General features: G+C 34.9%; 1 protein-coding gene across 2 annotated transcripts in view; it reads right to left on the reverse strand.

The window, feature by feature from the left end:
* The window catches only part of ACSS2 (acyl-CoA synthetase short chain family member 2), an 822,457-nt gene that overhangs the window by 353,676 nt on the left and 446,281 nt on the right, over positions 1-22,500 (reverse strand). The window lies entirely within an intron of this gene.

Raw genomic sequence — 22,500 nt, forward strand, 5'->3', positions numbered from 1 at the left:
TTTGGCAGGGTCAAAGTTTTTATTGTTTCTAACCTTTCTGAGTAAGGGTTGTTGGGAATTAATGGTTTTGTGCTTAATTACATATGTGAGAAGGTGATCGCTTAGGCCATCAAGGAGGGTACCAGAGGTGTACAGTTGGGGGTGACTATTTATGAGTACCCAGTCAAGAATGCTTTCTTTTTGGTTGGGTTTACTTATCCTGGTAGGGGTGGATATAATTTGTGTAAATGCATGCAGGTTAATATGGGTGGTTGGGGATTCTGAGGAACAGGTGCCCCAGTCTATGTTAAAGTCTCCAAATAGTAGGGTAATTTCATGCATTATATGCATATGTTTTCTTTCTTAGCAATTAACATTAACTCAAACATTTCATAAACTGCTCAAGTCCATCTTTCTGTGGCGTCAAATGGGATAAGTCGAGCTTTCCAATAGCACAAGGTAGTTTGGGATTACCTAATTTGAAGGGGTATTTCAGAGCTACACAATTAAGGCCCCCATGCATTGCATCAGCAGAAAGCTATAATTCAAAGTGGAAAGGGATGAAGATGAAATGGGGATGTGCTCAAGAAATAATGAGAGTGTGGGATTTTGCATGCAGATCCTTAAGAAGAATAACAATAACCATGCAAATATTATATTCATAAAATAGAAGAAGTATTCTAAGAACTAAGCTAACACGGTCATGGAGAAAGGAAATTCTGCTCTTGACTGCACTTAGGGGTAGAGAGAATAGGCAAGATGGGGCTGGAATTTACTATTGAAAACTGACAAAGGAATCAAGGTATTGGGAGCAAATAATTACACTGTGAAAGATAACAGAATGGGAAGAAGACAATAATTCATTAGTATAGGAAAGAAAAAGAAATGCGGGGGGGGGGGTCATAAGTGAAAGACCAGCACTGAAGTTTTTAGTAAAATGTAGAACAGAAGCTTCTGTTAAAAAAGGATGATTAGTAGGGTATATAAAATATTCCATGATTACTATAGGAATCAATCAGAGGAGTTTAGAAAGGATTAGGAAAAGAGACTTTCACAATTCACAGACAAACAATGGGAGGATATACATATGGCTTCCAAATATACAACAAAGTGTAGACGATTTAGGATCTTTGCTCATAAGTGTTTACATAGATATTTTTATAGCCCAAGCAGACTCCAAAGAATTTTTCCTCAGGAAGATGGCAAATTTTGAAGGTGTGATGGGGAAGAAAGAGGTAAATGGGTGCATATTTTTTGGGAGTGTTGGGAATGTGAAGAGATGGCAGATTTTAAAACTCCCCACAGAGTACTTTGGCAAACTTTAAAAATTCCCTGCAAGCTACTCTATCAGAAATGCTGGGTGTGCAAATTTGTGTAACTAAGGAAATTATTTTTTTGAGCTGTGATAGAGAATCAAAATTGATTAGACAAAGTAAGGCCTTGCTAAGTCTAATTATGGTGGCTGCCAAAAAAGCTACTACTAAAAATTGAAATCAAAGTCTAAACCAACCATAATAAAAGTAGTGAATATAACGACAGAGCTAAACAAATTGGGAATGGGATCTCTAGAAAAGGGTAAAAGCAAATTATAAAGGAAAAATGGAAATTGTGGGAACATTACATACAGAACAATGTTTTGCAGGAGGAATGAGGTTTAAGGGGAGGCAGGAATAGAATGAGCTTTGTAATGCTTGACTGACAATATGTATAGAAGATGATATATGTTTTATAATGTTTGCAACTGAAAATATGTCAATATAGTTTGTTTTCATTTATATGAATGTATTATGCCTATGTCATAAGTTATTGTTTAATAAAGATGTTCCTTGTTTAAAAAATCCATCTTTTCTTCAAATTTCACTATTCATTCTGAACATTATTCTGTATATATTGCTCCAACAAATTCACCTTATTTTTGTGTAACTTGCTCCTTCCTTTTTCTAAAGATATTACCTCAATTTTTTTATCTCCTTTACAATATGCAATATTTTATTTAAGACTGGTTTAGATTTTGATTTAAATTTTCTAGCAGTTGCTATTTTGATAGCCATCAGCATAATTTTCCAATACCTTACTATAGCTAGGCAATTCAGATGTTATATCCCAGCACAGAAGAATCATTCCTTAGTTAAAATCATTTGCTAGCTATCATGTCTGAAAAAGTACTCTGTGGGGAGTTTTAAAATCTGCCATCTCTTCACATTCCCAAACACATGCCCTCAGTTACCCATCTCTTTCCTATCACACATCCATCAATTTCTATCTAGCTGAGGAAATAATCTAAGTCTATTTGGGATATAAAACCATCTTTGCAAAAACCTTAAACCTTCTGGAATTTATTGTACACCTGTGTGCCACAAAAATGTTATCCCACTCTTCATGTGTAAATTGCCTTTGCAGTCTCTCTTCCCAATCTTTTCTAACCTCTTCTGAATGATTCTTGTAGTTATCATGTAGTAATGTATATGCCCTGCTAATCATCCTTTTTAAACAGCAGACTCAGTTCTAGACTCACCTAAAAACTCAACTAGAGCTGGTGTTTCACTTAACATTTTCCAGTACCTTCTTCTTTGCCTATACTCTGTGTTATCAGTACCTGGTAGGGAGGGTCATCTCTAATCTGCAGTCCAAATTCATGCTTAGCCTCATCCCACTCTCCTACCTTTCCCTCTAAAATTCCCTTCAGATAAGGTAATCCTAAACCACCTTGTTCTATTGGGAAGATCAACTTATCCTACTTAATCATTCCCGCTTTTCCATTCCGATAAATTTCCTCAACTCTGTATTAATTATTGCCCACAACTTCTCTCGTGGATAAAAACACGCTAACCTGTATATAAAACTAAAGGGACTAAAAACATTTTCATTGCTTGTATCTTACTATCTATATCCATAAACAAGAGTTTCCAGTTTCTCGTTTTTTTTTTTTTAATTATCTTTTGTTTAGTCTCCTCCCACATATCCTTAGCTCCCATAACAGAAAGCTTTTTTAATCCATACTCCTAAATACTTCATCTCAACAGATCCCCATAAATATGGGTAGTGCTGAACCAAGTCATGAATGGGTACATAATATATGACTACAGCCTTTGTTTTATTTTCATTAATTTTATATCCAGAAAAGTCTTGAAACTGTCTCAAAATGTTCTACAGTACCAATATGTCCTTTTCTGGACTTATCAAGTACAAAATATCATCTGCAAATAAAGCCAACATTTCTTGCTTACCATATCAATTAAATCCTTGAATTTCTGAGTCATCCTTTATCTCCTTTCCCAATGGCTTTAAATATAAAGCAAATAACACTGGTTCCTCTGTAAAACATAACTCATGGGAGAAGAACCCTCCCAGTTTCATTCCTCTAAATAATTTTATTATTGTATCAGTGAATGCAAATGCTTCTGTTGTTCTACTCATAAAATTTCAACTTATTCTGACAAATGCTGCATTTTCTTATGTTCCACATCCCTCTGGATCATCATTGTTTTGCTAATGTTGTCATATGTTTGCCTCCCCTCTACAAAACCATATTTATCCATGTCTATCAGTTTTGGCAACACCTTTGCTATTCTTTTAGCTAGTGTAGACATAAACATTTTATAATACTGATTTAAAATTGAAATGGGTCCATATGAAGCTGGATCTTATAAGTCTTTGCCTTCTATGGGTAATACAGCCACTACAGTTTTATTCCAATATGCTGGTGCTTCATCTTCTTTTAAAATATTATTAAACAAAATCTTACAGGTCTTTATCACTTTCTTCCCTCCTAAATTCCAACCTTCCACAAGAATACAGTCTTTTCCTGGAGACTTCCATGCAGACTGATCATACATCACTGTTTTTATCTCATCTCTTAACATCTTAACTATTAGTTGTTGAGCCCTATCTTCCTCTAATTCCACAAATACTTCCATTTGTGCTCTTTTTGTTTCCATATTCCTCTTCTTTATATAAATTTTCATAAAATTTCCAAAATATATTTGATGTCTCTAAAAGATCTCTGATTATTTTTCTTGTCATAGGCTTCCTAAGTTTAGCGACATCCCTTTCCACTTTCTGTTGGCTAAATTGTTGTGCTAATGTTTTTGTGCTCTGTGGTTGTTACACAAATAGTTGCTTAAAAGTAATCTGTTTAAGCACATGCATAATATCCAAATACACCCTTATTTTTTCTTTAGCACTCTACAGTTGATCCCCTTTTGTTCTGAAAGATTCCCCTTATTCGGCAATACTTTAACTTTTGTCAGCTCCTAAATAAATCCTATTATTTCTTAACCATATCTCCTTCTCTTTTATTTCTTTCCTGTTTTTAAACCCCACTTTCACTTTTATCTCACTCACTAGCCATCCCTTTTGAAGAAATTTCTGCCTTCCTTAATAACTCTTGAATAACTTCCAATATATACTCCTTAAACTCCTCTCTTTTTAAAGGTACATGGGAATGCATCAATGTCTTATTTTTACTTCACTACCCTACATTTTTATCTAAGCTTTTATTGCTACATGATCTGAAATAGTTACTGGATGTGTGTTGAAGTTTTCAATTAAATGCACATGCTCCCGTGAAATATAATTTCTATCTAATCTATCCCAGTTATTGTACCTTGGGGAATAATATGAAAATTTTGTCTGCGTTCCTGCTACTGAATTACTGCCTTCCCATGCACATATTTTTACAGATTTCTTCAGGAATCTATCTTCTTTTGTCATATTCTCCATTCTAGGTTCCCCTGATACAGCCTCACTATTGTAAGCCAAGTTACAGTCCCCACCTATAAGCTATATTACCCACTGAAAGCTAATTATTTCTCTTCACATTTTCTTAAGCTCTATAACAGCAGTTTTTGGTGGAATATAAAGATATGCCAGCATAATCATACTCCCTTGCCAGCAGCCCTTTACTACCACAAATCTATCACTGTTGCATTTTTCACTCTTCTTTCACTATTGGAGCCCCTCTAGAAATCAGTATTATTATTTCTTTTTTTAATTTGCTCCTGATGTTTCTTTCCAAATATGTCTCCTGCATCATTACTATTTGCATTCTGCATTTTTACTATAATTCAGTACTCCTTCCTTTTTGCCTATATCTGCAAGGCTATTTACATTCCAAGATACTATGGACAGAGTAGCTATCATGCTAAAAAGCTATTGTTCCCACCAATTATACATGATGGCTTTTTGAATGTGTATTTCCAACTATTGTCTTATGTTCATGCACTAATGTTTGGCAGGCTGATCTTTTATACAGTTGTTTTTTCTCATCTCCATATGAACATGTCGCATTTTCAAGACTTTTTGCTTTAATGAAAACTCTCAAACAAAAAAATAAATACATTTTCAAAACATCCCATCTCATGTTAACTTAAAACAAACACACAGACTATGTACATCTTCAGCAAATGAAGTTTAACACCCCAGACAAGAACAACTGCACCAAATTCACAGCTGCACCCACACACATAATCTAATCTGCAATTAACGTTACCCATGCTAAAGTACATGTTATAGCCTATATTCCCACAAACACCAATTGTTGTATGTTCTTTTCTCATCTCTATTCCCCTGCCAGATAAGAAAAATAGCTTGCATGTTTTCACAAAACATTAACAATTAGCCCTAAGGAAAAAGTTCACTGCCTACCTTTAAGTAAAATAAATAATGCAATGTTCTATTAAATGCAATAAAATATTAAAGCTGCTGGGGAGGCTGCTATCTCTTACTAATTTCCCAAAATTTCAAACTTTATTTTACACGGAACTGTTTGCAATTGTACCTTTAGATTTTGTATTTTCCTCAGCAAAGAATGCTTAAAACATTTAAGATTAATTGCTTGTACCTGAAGACAGCTCGACTCAATGTAACAGTAGTCAGCAATGAGGGAAAAAACAGCTAACAACTTTAAAGATGCATGAAGGTATCTTTGTAAATTTCACTCAGAAGAGAATACATACAATTTCCATGGTCAACTTCTTGTATTTCACTCAGAATTATAGTACAAAAATAAGCTGACATTTTTGCTTACTAAACACTGTTAACAGCTTAAGCCAAAGATGTTAATTTAGATATCCACCCTTGCAAAAACAAGGGACGTTATCATCTTAATCCTATATATAATTAATCAGTATATTTCTACATCTGACTCCTACCCCAGTAGCCAAGATCACAGGATTATATTAGCTTAAAATTGCTTCTAACCAGTCTTTCTTCTCTTGTTATAGTGTAAGGAGCATATTTCTTACAACTAAAAGATTACGTATTTACTTTATTACATTTAAGACATACAGCAGTCACTGAAAAGACCCGAATGCACATTGTAGAAAATTGCTTTACAATATAACATGCTGTTTATATCATGAAATGCTTTACATAAATATTAATAAGAACATACATTATTTTATGTACAGCTACTTCTTTTTTCTCATTAGTGTCCTTCAAAACATTAATGACATATTTTGGGGTATATGCTTTATAGTCCGCCCAGAAGTTTAACAAGGTCAACAAAAGGCCAGTCTTTTCCCTGCCACTTTTCCTGGTAAAGCCATATTTCACAAATTTGACTGATGCATTTTATTTTTCCATCTATTTACTAGTCACTGGTCTTCTTCCTTATTATCTACACCTCCACCAGATTTTGCTTCAAGTTTAAGGTACTCCTGATTCTTCTAGTCAACACCTGTGCTTGTTTTCCTGTCTCTCAAGTATTTTCCCTTGGAACACTGGAAAAAAATTCACTGGCAAAATCTCAGATTCTGTTCTGCTTGCTGGCTCACTTTTTGTTGGAATTTTTTTGTTTCCTCCTTAGCCTGTTCTGAATCAAAATGTCTTTCACCCACCTGGAAAAAAATATTCTCAACACAACTGGATATAGCAGATTGAATCTCACTCCTGCCTCTTGACATTTCCTCTTCGGAATAAATTTATTTCTTTTCTGTCTGATGTAGGATCTGACAAAGAATTACTGTGAATGCATGAAGCTAGTCAAGGAATAAAAGTTTCTATCCATGCTTTGTTTTGAGCCCACTTATGTTGCATTGAATTCTGAATTTTTATAAAACTTGTTACTTGCCTGCTTGTGCTTTCTATTTCTGATTTTTCATTTGAATAGCTAGATAAAACTTCTATTTTTTCTAGCCTTTTGTTATGTGAGTTGATATATCCCTTCAATGCTTCATTTATTTTAATCACCTCTGAGTACATTTGATTTACTTTTTTTCCTTCTAAAATACTCAATATCTCTTGCTCTTTACAAAACCAGAGGAGCTACATTCTTCACAGTACATGCCAGGATCTGAACTGTGCATGATATCTAATACAGAACCATATGCAACTCCTGCCAGAAAATAAAATATGAATATCATCTTCTAGACAAGAATGAGCACAGAACAAAGTGAATTCTGTTTAATTTCTGTCATGGAATGAATTCTGCATAACATCTGCAGGGACTTGGCTCCTGTATGACATCCAGTAAAGAATGAATCCTATACTTCTAACATGGTGACCACAGACTGAAAAGGAAGTTCAGGTTACTAAGGATTACTGTGAAGCAAGCAGTGGAAATCATAGTTTGTGATGGAAGAGACAGTTATATTACAAGATCTTTTTTCCATTTTTACTTGCTTTTTTAAATTTTGACAATTTTATAGAAGGAAACAATTTACCAACAACATTACTGCACAATCATTTTTAGTTCATAATCAAATAATAAAAAAATGTTTGCCAGAGAGGTTTCACACTAAAAAAAACTTTAAAAATATGTACATACAAAAGAAAATGTTTACAATGTAGTATAGTAACCTTAAAATTATTAATCATAGTTTACATGTCCCTGCCACCTGCAGCATCCAAGGCATCCATTTCAACATTTTGTGCTTTTGTTCTTGCTTTTTTTTACTTTTAATGACTAAAATTCCATTTTCTTTATGTCTTTCATAATTTGCTTGATGTCTCTTTGTTACACTGGTTCCTTTCTTTTCCACTTTCTAGTAACTGAAATAAAACTATCAAAACCCTTGCTCCTTCCACTATTCTACCTAATCATCTATACAGAAGCTGTGATTATCACTTTTCAAGCTCAAACAGCATTGTACAAATTGTAAATCTCTCCCTTAAACTGCTATAATTTAGGACTCTGCCAAAAGGTATGTATAAACTCCTCTATTTAATCAGCATCAGCTCACCAACAAATGGGTGTAACACTCAGGAGCATACTATAGTCTTGCAGGAGAGTAAAAATATCTAAAGAGTCATTTCCAAACAAAAGCAATCGAAGTTTCTTTTCTCATTCTCATTCTGCCTATGTATATGCAGCATTTATAGCTTCTTCCCAAAGATTCCAATCTTATTTGCCTCTTTCTCACCTACTTCTTTCAGCATTTTATTTAGCTTACTTACAACTCTTTTTTTTACCTATATGTTCTTGTCTATTTTCTATCGACCAAAGGACCCATTCAACCCTTCCTCCTTTTGAGTTGTGTAAAATTTCAAAGTCTTCTGCTTATCTGTTAAATTATTGTCCAAATAAACTTCAATGAACAAACAGAAGTCCAGACATCCACACGACTAATTTCTAAAAGAAAAAAGTGCTATGTCTGGAGCCGACAAACTTTATTAAAAGCCGTTTTCACATGCCACTGTGTGCTTTACCAAGTATTAAAACACTAGAACATAGCCTAGATTTAAATAACATTCAACTGCATCTAATTAATTACATCATTGTATAGTTAACTTCTTAAAGGACACTGCTTTAAAATAGATCTTATATCATGTACATTTTCGGGTCTACTTCATAACATTGAGACCAAAACATCTAAATCCCAAAACATTGAAAACCCAAAACATTGAAAACTCAGAACATTGAAAGTGTGCTTCATAACACTGAAAACTACAACGCATATGTAAATAACATCCTCTCCACCTACAACAACACCTAAATAACAAACACAATTTCTACTACGTTTCCGCAGGGGGGGCAAGCCCCCCTGCACCTCCCCCATGCGGGAGGCTCTGTTCCCCCACACCCCCCACGTAAATTAAATATACCAACTACAAGATCGCACTACAGTGGAAAAAAGTTAATTTCCTAACCTCACTGTATCACAATCACCATACACTGCCCCCTGCAGAAACGTAGTAGAAAGTGTGTTTGTTAGTTAAGTGTTGTTGTAGGTGAAGGTGATATTTACTTGTGCAATGTAGTTTTCAATGTTATGAAGCACACTTTCAATGTTTTGAGTTTTCAGTGTTTTGAATTTTCGATGTTATGGTCTCAGTGTTATGAAATTCAACGTTATGAAATTTCAATGTTATGAAGTAGACCCACATTTTCATATATTCTAGGCTTGCATATATTACTTAACCCATTTATATACCTTACATTCTGTAAAATGAATCACATCTCCACCTAAGGTAATACACACACACACATATCTATCTATCTATCTATATATATATATATATATATATATATATATATATATATATAAATTGTGTGTGTATGTGTATATATATATATATATATATATATATATATATATATATATATATATATATATATGGGTCCTCTGCACTTTGTCGAATGCCATTTCTTCAATAAATGCATGGGGTGCGGTTTAATATCGATTGCATGTAATGTTGAGATAGGTAACTGGGGTCGGAGAGGCGAGAGTGTTTGTGGGTGTGTATGTGAATTAGGGTTAGGGTCGGGAATGATTGAAGGATAGCTATTGTACATTTGTGTGTGCATCTGTGTACTTTAGGTTTAGGGTCTGGGTTAAGTTATAAGATAGATATAGCATTGTTTATGTTTGTGTTAGTGAATGTTTGTTTGACAGAGTGTGTTTTTTATAATGGCCATATTACAGGAAGGTTTTTATGAAGGTAAGGTGTAGAGTTAGGGTTCAGGGAAGGGGGAGCATTAGGGTTAAGGTTAGCATCCATTACTAATGTGGTAAAGGGGGAAAGAACCCCCCCTGCCCTCTTTAATAATGGGTGCTAGCCCTAATCCTAATGTTGCCCCTTCTATCAACTCTAACCCAAAACCTTACCTTCATAAAAACTTTCCTGCAACAATGCCACTATTCAAAAGAATTTGAGGCTAGTGTTATGGGGTTTTAGTGTTAATATCGGGAGAGGAAATAGTTTTAATTTCTTAATATTATTTCATTTGATCAGTGGTGTAGTTAGTTTGTGCCGCCCTGGGCTGTCTGAGTTTGCTGCCCCTCCCCCCTCGCAAAAATCATAGTCATATGGGTCCCCCCATACAAAGCCCCCTCCCCATGCAACCATTCCAGTGTCCCATTACTTCACTATTTCTCCCCCTTTACTATAAACACTATAATGTGCATACTGCTTTATGCTTTACTTCTACAATGATTATTTGGATTTAATTTAAAAAAAACTTTATTTTAAATTTTATAGCACAAACACTGATAGACATCTGCTAAACAAAGCAATGCAGTCTCACAATGAAAACAGACTTAGCATTAAAGCTTCTCTGCCCTTGAATCTCACATTCACTGAAACAGCATTGAAACCCACATTCAAAGAAAATGCATCTGGCCAGTGGCAGATAAAGTTTACCTTTGGGCTGTTTTCAAATCATAGGTCCTTTTGCACACATATTTAAGACCATGCAAACATACATGTGTTCTTTGATTCACCTTCCTGATTGTATTAAATTATATTCCTTGTTTAATACAGCACACTTGTTAGAGCATGTTTATTGTTTTGAACATTTTTCCAGTAAGCAATGAAACAGAATGTATCAATCAATAATGACAAAACCCATTTCAGAACATTTTCATCATAAAAGTCTACTCAAACGTCTGTCACTATAATCCACCAATATCAATAAATATGTACAATCTGCAGAAGTAAGTCATCAGTCTCAGACACCTGTTAAGCCACTGATAATGCATAGTCCATCTGCCTGACTTTTATTTTAACCAGATCTTTGCTGTACTAAATGTATCCTTCCTGTATTCTATCTGTTCTCTCACATTATTTATATTTCAGTGAAATTTTCTTTGTTTCTCATTTCTGTTTTCTCATTTGTTTTGCATGCCCTGCCTACTTTTCCAGTGTCACCATGTGCTCTTTTGTTTACTTCCTCCTTGTTCCTCTTTCCTGATGGTGTAGCAACATCAGGTGCTCCCTGTATCTCCTCATCACTACATTATTATTAGGCTGTCACAAGTTTACCTAATATCCCATTTCTGCAGGAGATTTTAATTTTCTGTTTTTTTGTTATTTCTGCTTTACTATCCAGGCAGAGGGAGAAACAGACTTAAATGCAGATGTCTTAGCAATGGGCTACAAACTTAATTATTGTGCACAAAATAGTCTAGACTATATGTGTGTCATTTATTTAATATTTTATATTATAAAGCAGCCATAGCTAAAACACATGTTGCACCCAGCAACATATCAGGTTTAGTCTATCCAGTGCAGACTGCAATACTGTTATGGTGTGAAAATCAAATTATGCTCTGCTTACAAGTTACTAATAAAGCATTTCTTAACTTCATTTGCAGTGTTTGGCTATAACATTCCTCTTTGAATAGCCCTGAGATAAACAATACTCTGAAAGAGTAGCCCCATGACAGAGATTGCTCACTGGTACTCCAAATTATCAAGTATTTTTTTTTATTTATTTAACATTTGTTTAAAGGGAAAGTCCAACTTGGAATGAAGCCAATTTTCAGTGGAGGACCGGGTAGAAACACTCCAGACGCATGTCTTTGTAGCATCACATTATGCCTATTCCACTGAATCTACATTGCCTCCTGGGCTACTTCTGTATTGTTTAAAACCTTGGTATTGGTTTATTTGTCCATACATGGCTTGGGCACCACTTTCATGAGAAAGTTCACTGTACCATACTGACCTCTGTTGACAGTACACTCTGCTACCCAGGGGCTGCTAGTGGTCCCATAGCTGCATCTGGAGACCTTAAGCTATCATTCATTTGCAATATTGGCTCCTGTGGAATCTGCTTCCATAGAGATTAAAGGAATGTTCCACACTGGCTTCCTTCCACAGATCTTTGAAGACCATTTGATTTGTGGCTGCCTTCAATCAGATGGAGTCTGATCAGCTTAGGGCATTCCTTTATTTTCATGGTTTTAGTTTATTCACCTAGTCATTTTTTATCTCATTTTGTTTTCACACCTTTTTGCTGTTGAAGTATTGTTTCCAAGTGGGCACCATCATAATCACTTCTTCAAATTATATACCTCTGTGGCTGCTATATGTTCTGAAGGCTTCCTGGTTTAGTACATCCACTCATCAATACTCTACTGGCTGAAGTATTTTTTCTACATTTGTTGATACATTCTTATTAGCTATTTTAATTACTGTGCTTTATTTTAATTAATTACATTTATTTTATTTATTTATTTTGTGTATCTGTATGCTACATGTTTTAGTACTGTTAATGCTACTTCACTAAAAGGAATACATAAAGCTAAAGTTTCTTATTTAACTTGTATTTGTTAACTGGTGTAGAGCTCTGATACACAAGGACCTTTTTCAAACTCAGCCCAGGACCACTGTCTCTTTAAAAGACTTGATCAGAGTTATGCAGGAGGTAAATGGAGAGTGAGGGTATCAAATCCTGGATGACATGATGAAGCTTATTAGCAGTTCATAGTCTTAATCCTCTGTGATAACTGTTAGGCCAGTTATGCATAATTTATTGTCATTGCTCTTGTCTTAGTTTTGTCAATTTTACATCCTGTAAAAAAAGAACCAAACTGCTCAAGATTAAAAAAAAGAATATTCAGATCCTGTTTAAGTCTTGTCAAATACATCAATGCAACATTAATGGACAGGGCTACTTCACCACTTTACCTCTTTTATTCCCTTGAAAAGATTTCATTAGCATACCAGAGAATGGTTCTAAGTATAGTGCAAATAAAACCAGTGATAGGGTGATATCTCTGATGGGTCCCCCAAAATAGTTTCAAAGGGAGCAAAATACCAGCATGTGTCTTTATTTAAGCCATTGAATCACCCTATGTTGTCACCATCAGGTTTATAAATTATTTTGTAAATCCAAAAGCATTTAGAACTTTCTTCAGCTGGCATCATTCAACTGTACTGAATGCCCTCTTTGCATCTAAGCTTACTTTTACTAACTCAGTATTCACTTCCTGTGCAGCAGTTATCAGTAGCCCTTTCTTTAACATACTGTTGAATGTATGCTACCCTGTCATAAACCCACAATGACCAGTTTCAATTAACTCCGGCACATATTATGCTAATCTCACCACTACAATAAAAATAAATATCTTAAAATCATAGTTAAGTATAGCTAAATTACTGGGTCTGTACCAGAACAGCGAATATGGATATCTACCTTCCTTTCTCAAAACCACTAATACAGCTTGTTTCCATGGCTGAGGTATCACAACCTAACCAAGAACTTCAGTGAACACTTCCATGAGATAGGGAATCACATTATTTTTATTTTCCTCCATATTTCCGTTGGTAAGCTATTGGAATCTTGAGTTTTACTTTGCTCCTGTCACTGTCACTTCATTATATCTAAGATTTTCTCAGCAGTCATACATGACATCAGCTGACTTCTCTGCTCTACCACTACCTTTGTATTAACACGCACTCTGGTATTTCTTTACTGTATTCCTCCAATTTAGTCTTTGTAGTATATAAACTCTCACAATAATTTCTAAATACCTATACGTTTACAACTGAGTACATGATTAAAGAGTTCTCATCCACCCTGTAATGATTCCTTGCAATTTATATTGTGCCAGTCACAATGTAAGGGCATTTTGGTATCCTGGAGAACTCATGCAGACACTTAAATATCATATTATATATTCTCTTATCTATCATCTAGTCCCCTTAATTTCATTTTGAAATTTTAAATCTCCTTTGTTTAATTGCCTTTCCAAACTCTTTAGTCTGTTCCTTTTAACCTTTAATATCTGTTTTTCCCACAGATTGGTAGCATAGGTTTTTACTTTTGTCACTTCTATTTTTTTGTCTTCTCCATTCCCTCTAACACCAGATCCGGTAAAGTTTATTAACCATATTTATTAAAAGTCCCTTACACAAGTCTGAGTGTACTTTCTGTGACAGCTGAGGAAGTTCAACCTCCCACAGGAACTGTTGATTCAGTTCTATACAGCAGTCATTGAGTCTGTTCTCAGTTCATCCATAATAGTGTGGTTTGGATCTCTGTCTAATCATGACAAAAATAGGTTACAACGAAGAGTCAGGTCTGCCGAAAATATCACTGGTGCTAGTTTGCCCTCTTTACAGGACCTGTACTATTCCAGAGTCATGAAAAAGGCAGAGAAGATCATCACAGATCCTTCACATCCAGGCCATCATCTTTTTTGAACTATTACCATCAGCCAGGCGTTATAGATTAATAAGCACCAAAACAAGCCGATATAACAAAATTTTTTCCCACAGGCCATCAAGTTCATAAACGGTTAACCCAGCTTATTAGGTTGGGGTATTCTATTTTCCAAGCCTCTGTGGATTCTGCAGTATTGTTTACATGTTGTTGATACTTGTTTCTTTCAGAGTTTATTTCAGTATTTCTATAACTGAGTTGCACTTTGCACTTTGTATGTATATGTATATTTACTTTTTTGTCCTGTTCTTAATAGTTGCATGTATGTTGTTTCTCTTGTTCTTAATAGTTGTATGTATACTTGGAGAGTCACTGAAACCAGATTCAAATCCTTGTATGTGTACATACTTGGCCAATAAATGTGATTCTGATTCTGCAAAGTTCCTAACTTTTAAGTAATAAACAAAAACTTGCAGTAATGCTCAGTCTTATATTAGCTCATAACTGACATTCCAAAAAAACATGATCGGCTATCATAGTGGGATATGTAAAAGCTACTGCTATCAAACTTGGATGCTCTGTCGAAATATATGTATATTTTTATGAATTCTAGAACTTAATCTGTATTTCTCTGAATACGTAGGATGAAGAAGAGCCTTCTGTACTACTATAAAAATCACTCCCACTCATGACCCTTGTATAACTTCCCACATATTTCCTTTATCTGGGAGTTCAAAACATTTTTGGGTTACCTCTCACATCCATAACACTCAACACTACACTCCAGTCTCACATATAGATATTTATCCTTTCCTGAAAAGTGACTAAAAGGCAAATAGCTTATAAACTGTCCCTAAATTCTCTCTCTGTGACAATCCTGAAGGAAAGCATACATTAAAAATAGTAGATCTGGATCTGTCTACAAAACATTTAATCCCCATAAGGCAACCACTTTCATCAAAAAATTTTATTCTATTACAGTAGGATATGCTGTCAATAAAATTGGGATTCTCCCCCTATGCCTGACTCCCAGAAAGCATATTAACAAACCTCATCCACTTGCAATTAAGGAACAGTTTATGCTTAGTTTCATCTCTGTGTCTCCCTGTAATACCAAAACTCAAGAATGTGACTGCGTCAAATAGACCAATGCTCTACTTTTTCTTAGCCAGGTTGATCTGGCCATTAACATTACATGTAAATAAACTCATACAATGTATTATGTAAAAGTTCTCTCTCTCCCGCCTTCCTATTATGAGTACCTGCAATTTATTTTGACGTGACGTCAGACAACCAAGCCATTTTTGCCTTGCTGAAATCAATACTGCCATATACATTCTTTAGTTTAAAACAGATGCGAAAAGACACTAAATTTTCTGAACATAAATTACATAGTATGAGAACTATGTACGTCAAACTAAGACAATTTACATGTAACTCTATATCTACTTTTATTCGGACCCATGACTAATATCCCTCACTAGGCTTAGAACAAGGCTTAGTCTCCTTTAACTGGCATAGACTTATCTTATACCTTTATCTCCTGATAACAAAAGTTGCCACATATCCAAATTCTCTCCCCATCTCCTCCTCTTTAATCGTAACACCAAAACATAGCAATAGTAAACATAAGAAAACTCTTCATTGTCACAGTATAGTCAACGAAAAGTATCACTTATACAGAAAAACTCTTCATAAACACTGCAAAGCCAAGAAGGGGAAAAAAAATCATTCCAACACTGCATAAACAAACTATGCAGCTTGTATAAATCCACTGAGGAAGACTGATTCTATAAAGAGCAAAACAAATCCTACCCAGACATTATTTTTACAGTCGAGTCTATGATTATGAGTGTAAAGGGGTGAAGGGGGTGGGGGTTGCAGGGAGGTGGAATCAAGAACTGCTCTAACTCACACAGTTACAGCTGTAACTTTGTAAATCTACATTATTAGAAGTCCACACCTTTAATCACAGCTGCAATCATCAACTAACAGGGTGCTAGGAAGCACCAGAGTTGAAGAGAGTAGTATTCCAGAAACAGAGACTTCGTAAATTCCAAAAAAAAAACATAAAAAAAAAAACTTCACCCTTTAAATGCCCTAATTCCCCTTATTACTAACTAAAAAATGACTTAATTGCACATTCATTTACATGCCCTCTCCCCAACTAAATTGTCATAAATACAAATAAGTACTGCAAAGGAAGACATTACAAATATATCCCTTTTCTTAAAATATTATCATTTTTTAACATATTTAAAATTATTTACTTCATTCATATACATAGAAATATCTAAATACTTAAATACAGTCCTATAAACCATTGAATTAAAAATTAAAAAACTTGAATTAAAAAAAATTACGACAATCAAAGAAAACATTTCCCTGGCCCCAATCCTAAAATTAAGAGCTGCAAGACTGAATAAAAAGCTTACATTTTGGTTTCAAGATTATTTACAATAATAAGATATCCCATTGATACATTATTATTTATTTATTATTTTTATGTTATAAAGTCATTTTGATTGTCATCATTTTTTAAAGACTGATTCTATGTTTTGCTTTATCTTTATTTTATTCTCACAATTTTCTTGCTGAGATTTAGATACAAGAATGTATTGGTGATATTATGCCACAAGATGGCGATGCTGATTAATTTTTAATTTAATGGTTTCCTAAATTGGAGTTAATTTTAGAAATACTCAAAAGACAAGCAAATTGATGATGCAGACAGGGCTCAGGGAAGGAGTATTTGTGTGACTGGAGTTCTGGAGAAGGAAGATGGGATCACCTATGATGTATTTATGAATGACATCAAAATCAAAATAGTACACTAGGTGTTTTGGTCAGCACTAGTAGTAGCAGCAAAGCAACCTCAGCATATTTTGATCTAATTCAAAACTTTTTTCTTTAAAGGACCAAATTCAGTCTCTGGAAAGTTTATAAAGTCTGTAAAACATTTTTTTATTTTTGCAAATTACTTTTTGGTTTGGGTAAAGAAGCTGTATTTCAAGATGTTATACCCAGCCTTTTTGAAGATTTTCTTTCTGCTGGGGTGTGTTACTGATAGATAAGAAGCCCTGATCTGTGTGGAAGAATATAAGCTCAAGAAGGTGAATGGTGAGACTTCCAAGATGGCTGCACTTTGAGTAACAGCTTAACTCAAGCTTTAAACAGATATTCAGATGAGGTGATAAAGCTCCAAAAATCAGAGGATGAAATGAAGAAAAGGCTGGTTGAATAGAATTAGAGGACAGAGCACGCAGGAAAAAAGAAAAGAGAAACTAGCTTGGAGATAATGCTCTCTGAAAGCATTCAGGGGGTTCCCAGCTGGGAAAGCTATATAAATAAGACAAAAACAGTTAGCACTTAGTAGAAGCAGCTTATACACTTTTTCACTGTGTTGGTAGTTTTGTCTTTTTGGCATTGCCTAAAAAAGGCTCTAAGAGGGTGGATAAAGTTTTAGCCAATATCCAAAAGACTGGAGGGGAGGGGCAGGTGCAACCCATTGTTGGCAAAGGAACGTGGTCTCCTATGTTGACAGATGTTGGATCCCCCTGGAGCGACACAAAAAACTAAGCCAATTATTAAAAATCAATCATTTTATGTTCATGCTGTGGCATCATCTTTAAGTGCATATGTGATATTGTGGCTCTTGGCTCCAGATAGGCAACTAACCACTATCTTCTCCTTGTCCAACCTGGTGAGTGTTGCATCTCTATGTTGCACAATGTTGTCTTATGGGCTTCACACTTAGGGGACCATTAGGTGTAGGCTTATGTGCGATGTTTGTTGTTGTTTTGGTATGTGCTTTATTTATTGCTGAGAAGCAGTGCTACAATTAGGTGTCTCTAGAGGTCTTTTTGATTTGGGAAGGTTTCTTTTAAGTGCTTTAGCATAAGAAAATCTTTGTGTGTGGTGAATTTTATATGTGAGGGATACAGTGTGGGTATTCCTGGCAACCTCGTCTGTATGCAAGATTTTTCCCTCTAAGGAAGTTGTGTAATTATATCTCTCACATACTGTGTTTTTTTATAATAATTAACTGGTTGTACAAGAATGAGATAATTGCTACATTGCCTTAGGATGCCCAAGTCTACCAAGCTGGCCACAGAAACATTTGTAATTACATATCCATGTTGTCAAGTCTTGTAATAGGGTTGGCTATTTAGGATTAAACACTGGGTTTTAATAGGGGGTTCCCAGGTGAGTTTCTGAGGTTATGGACAAGATGTTATATAATGTTAGAATATGGTAGTGCTATTCGATCCACAAGCTAGCTGCTTTAAGCTTATTTCAGCACAATGCCAGACTGTTTAACAGGTTTCTGATTTAATCCTAATTTTACGGGTAAATTTTACTTTCTAGACATTTGCTACTATACTTGGGACTGCTAACCAACGCAACTCTATGGAAGGGCAGCTCTACGGAGAGAGAAAAAAAACCCTGAAAACTGACTCCTATGCCCTCTAGCCAATAAAAAAAGCACACTTTGAACCTCCTGCCGTGCTTCCAAACTCAAACAGACCAGGTAAACACCTTATGCCACAATATGTCTGATCCTAGAATTTCCTAATATAAAAAAGTACAGTAGAAGCAGGTCTCAAGTGCAGATTAAACAACAACTACCAAACAACGAAGTCTCTGGATAATTTGCACTTATGCAAAGAGATTTTGAAGCACATAGACTAGAAAAGTCAACACAGAAATGACTGCTTCAAAAAATGCTCAAAAACAGTAGCGATCACCATATAAAGCAACTACAAGTGCAGTTAATCAAGAAAATATACTTATCTTAACTTGGATAGCTCTGGATGCAGTTGAAACAATGGAAAAGCATTGCATAGTTCTCTGTAAGTGAGCAAAGAGCCTTGGAACTTGCGCGATTTATAATACAGAAAAAAAGCTTGTAAACTGATTCCTACACCCTCTAGCTAATAAACAACCATACTTTGACCCTTCTCCAGTACTTCCCAACTCAAGAGAGCCAAGGTAAGCGCCTTAACCACAAGATCTATGACTTTAGAATCTGTTACTGTAAAAGCACAGCAAAAGCTGCTCTCAAGTACAGAATAAACAACCAACTAGCAGTGCTTCCCAATTCAGAGATCAGGCAAACACCTTCTGCCACAAGAAGTCTGTTCCTGGAATTTCTTAATGTAAAAGCACAGCAAAAGCAACTCTCAAGTGCAGAATAAATAAAAAACAACCACAAAACAATGAAGTTCCTGCCTAACTCACCCTTCTGCAAACAGATTTGGAGGCACAGAATAGAAAAGCCAATAAACAAAGAAATCACTATTTTTGCCACAAAATTAAATAAATTCTTTAAAATGCTCAACAAGAGTAGGGATCACTTGTATAAAGCAAGTACAAGTGTAGTTAATACAGAAAATATTCTTATCTTGGCTTTGATGGTTTTGGATGAAGTTGAAACCCTGGAAGCATAGCAGAGTTCTCTGTAAGTGAAGATTTAAATCCTGAAAAAAAAAAAAAACGGGAACTGTCTCAGGATGTTCCACTACACCACTGAGATGTCCTTTTTTGGTTCCATCAAGTAAAAATGCTTTCATCTACAAATAAAGCAGACTTCTTCATGAACACCTTACCAATTATATCCATGAATTTCTGAGTTTCTTATTGTCTTTGTCAAATGTTCTAAACATAATGCAGACAACAAAGGAGAAAGAGGATATCACAGCTTGGGTTGTCTGTTCAGACTCAACTTATCAGAGAGGAACCCTCCTACTTTGATTTTTGCCTCCGAACCCTCATATATCCTTCTAATTAACCTTATTATTGTATCAGGAAATGTAAATACTTTCACTGCGATACTCATAAAATCCTAGCTTACTCTGTTGAATGTTTTCTCTGCGTCAAGATCCACCAATTGGAATTTTCTTACATTCTGCTTTCCTCTGGATCATCATCATGGTTCGGTTAATACTGTCAAATGTTTGTCTCCCCTCTACAAAACCACACTGGTCCACATCTATCGATTTTGGCATGACTTTTGCCATTCTTTTAGCCATTATAAACATAAACACTTTGTAATCATGGTTATAATAGAAATGGCCCTATATGAAGCTGGATCAGATGGGTGTTTACTGTCTTTAGGTATTACAGCCACCACAGCTTTTTTCTAGGATGTTGGTGCCTCCCCTCCTTTTAAAATACTGTTAAAACACAAACTTACAGATCTTTATCACCTTCTTCCCTCCTAGCTTCCAAACTTCTATCAGAATACCATCTATTCCTGGAGACTTTCCTGCAGATTGGTTATACATCACCACTTTTATCTCATCTCCTCTAATCTTGGCATATTTAAGTCTTCCATAAATATTTCCATTTCTGTTTTTTTCTTGATTTCCCCACTTCTCTGCTTTATATACATTTTCATAAAAGTTCCAAAATATCTACTACCACTACAGGATCTCTGGTAATTTTTCTAGTTATAAACTCCCTAAGTTTGGTAACAACTCCTTCTACTTCATGTTAACTCAGTTTTTCTGCTCTTGAGTTATTATCAAAAAAAAAAAAACAGTTGCTTGACAGTAATCTTTCTAAACTCATGCATGTTATCCAGGTACTCCCTTAGCACTCTGCAGCTGAGCCTTGTCTTGTTATGGGAGATCTCCCTTATTTTCTAATACTTCACCCTTTGTTAGCCCCTTTAAATATTTCTCATTACTTCTTAACCAGATCTTGTTTTCTTTTATTTCTACCCTATTTTTAAACTGCACTTTCATTTTATCACACTCACTAGCTATAACTTCTGCAGTACTTTCTATCTTTCCTAGTAACCCCTGGGTAATTTCCACTACCCATTCTTTAAATGCATCTCTTTTTAACACATAGCTGGGGAAATGCCAGTGTGTCATCTTATTTCATTATCCTTAATTTTTATCTTAGCAATTATTGGCCCATGATCTGAAACAGTTATTGGATGCATATCACAGTTCTCAATTAAGTGCACACTTTCCTGTGAAATGTAATTTCTTTATAGACTAGCCCAGTTATTATACCTTGGAGAATAAAATGTAAATTCTCTCTGAGTTCCTGCTACTGAATTCATGTCTTTCATACCAAATACCTTCATAAATTTCTTCAATAATCTACCCTCTTTTGCTATATTTTCTTTTCTAGTCCCCCCAGTTACATCCTCATGGTTGCAAATAATATTTCAGTTCAATGTATTAAGTAATATTCTCTGCTGAAAGCTGATTATTTCTCCTAAAATTTTTTAAGCACTATAACATCAGTTTAAGGTTGAACATAAATACATAATTCTCATCCCTTGCCAGTAGCTCCTTACTAACACAAATCTGCCATTATTACCTTTTTTTCCCTCTTCTATCACTAGTGGAGCTCTTCTAGCAATTTATAAGTACTCCTTTTTTCCTAATATTCTGCAGAAAATCCATCCTAAAATTCTTTCTTTATCAAATTCACATGCTTAGTGAATTCACATTTTCCAAATGTATCCCCTGTAGCATTGCTATTTTTGTACTCTGCATTTACTACTGTAATTAAGTATTATTTCCTTTTTGTCTATACCTGTGAGACCATTGACATGCAAAGATAATATGGAAAGTGGCGCCATTATAATATGAAGTCATTATTCCCACCTACTATATGTGGCAGCTTTTTAATATGTCTATTTCCAGCTTTTGTGATATACGCACCCATTAATGTTTGCCAGGTTAATCCTTTACAGAAATGTTTCTTATAATCAACATTGAAACCCATGCCATGTTTTACAATATTTTTTGTTTTAATAAAAGCCCTCAAACAAAAAACATACACACACCCAGAATACCCAGAACCTGTTAACATAATACAAAAATACAAAACTGTTTACATCTTCAAATAATGAAGTTTAACCCTCCTGATAGGAACATTTGAGTCAAACAGACAGCTGAGAACAAAGGCCTTAATTAACCTGAAAATGAGATTATCCATGCTAATGGTGTCTGTTCTTTGCATTTTTATCCTGTCCCAGATGTGTAAACAACTTGCACTCTTTCAGAAATCACTAACTTTTAGCTTTGAAGAAACCAATGCTCTGTCTCTTATTGCCTTATCATCAGCTTGTCTACAAGGAAATGTAAGACAAAAAATAAAAATGTAGTCCTCTGCTGCAGCATGAAAGGCAAGCTGAAACACTTACTGTTAAATGAAAACTTTTC

The sequence above is a fragment of the Protopterus annectens genome, chromosome 12.part0 (assembly GCF_019279795.1).
Source record: "Protopterus annectens isolate FY-2018-M chromosome 12.part0, PAN1.0, whole genome shotgun sequence".
Classification (NCBI taxonomy): Eukaryota; Metazoa; Chordata; order Ceratodontiformes; family Protopteridae; genus Protopterus; species Protopterus annectens.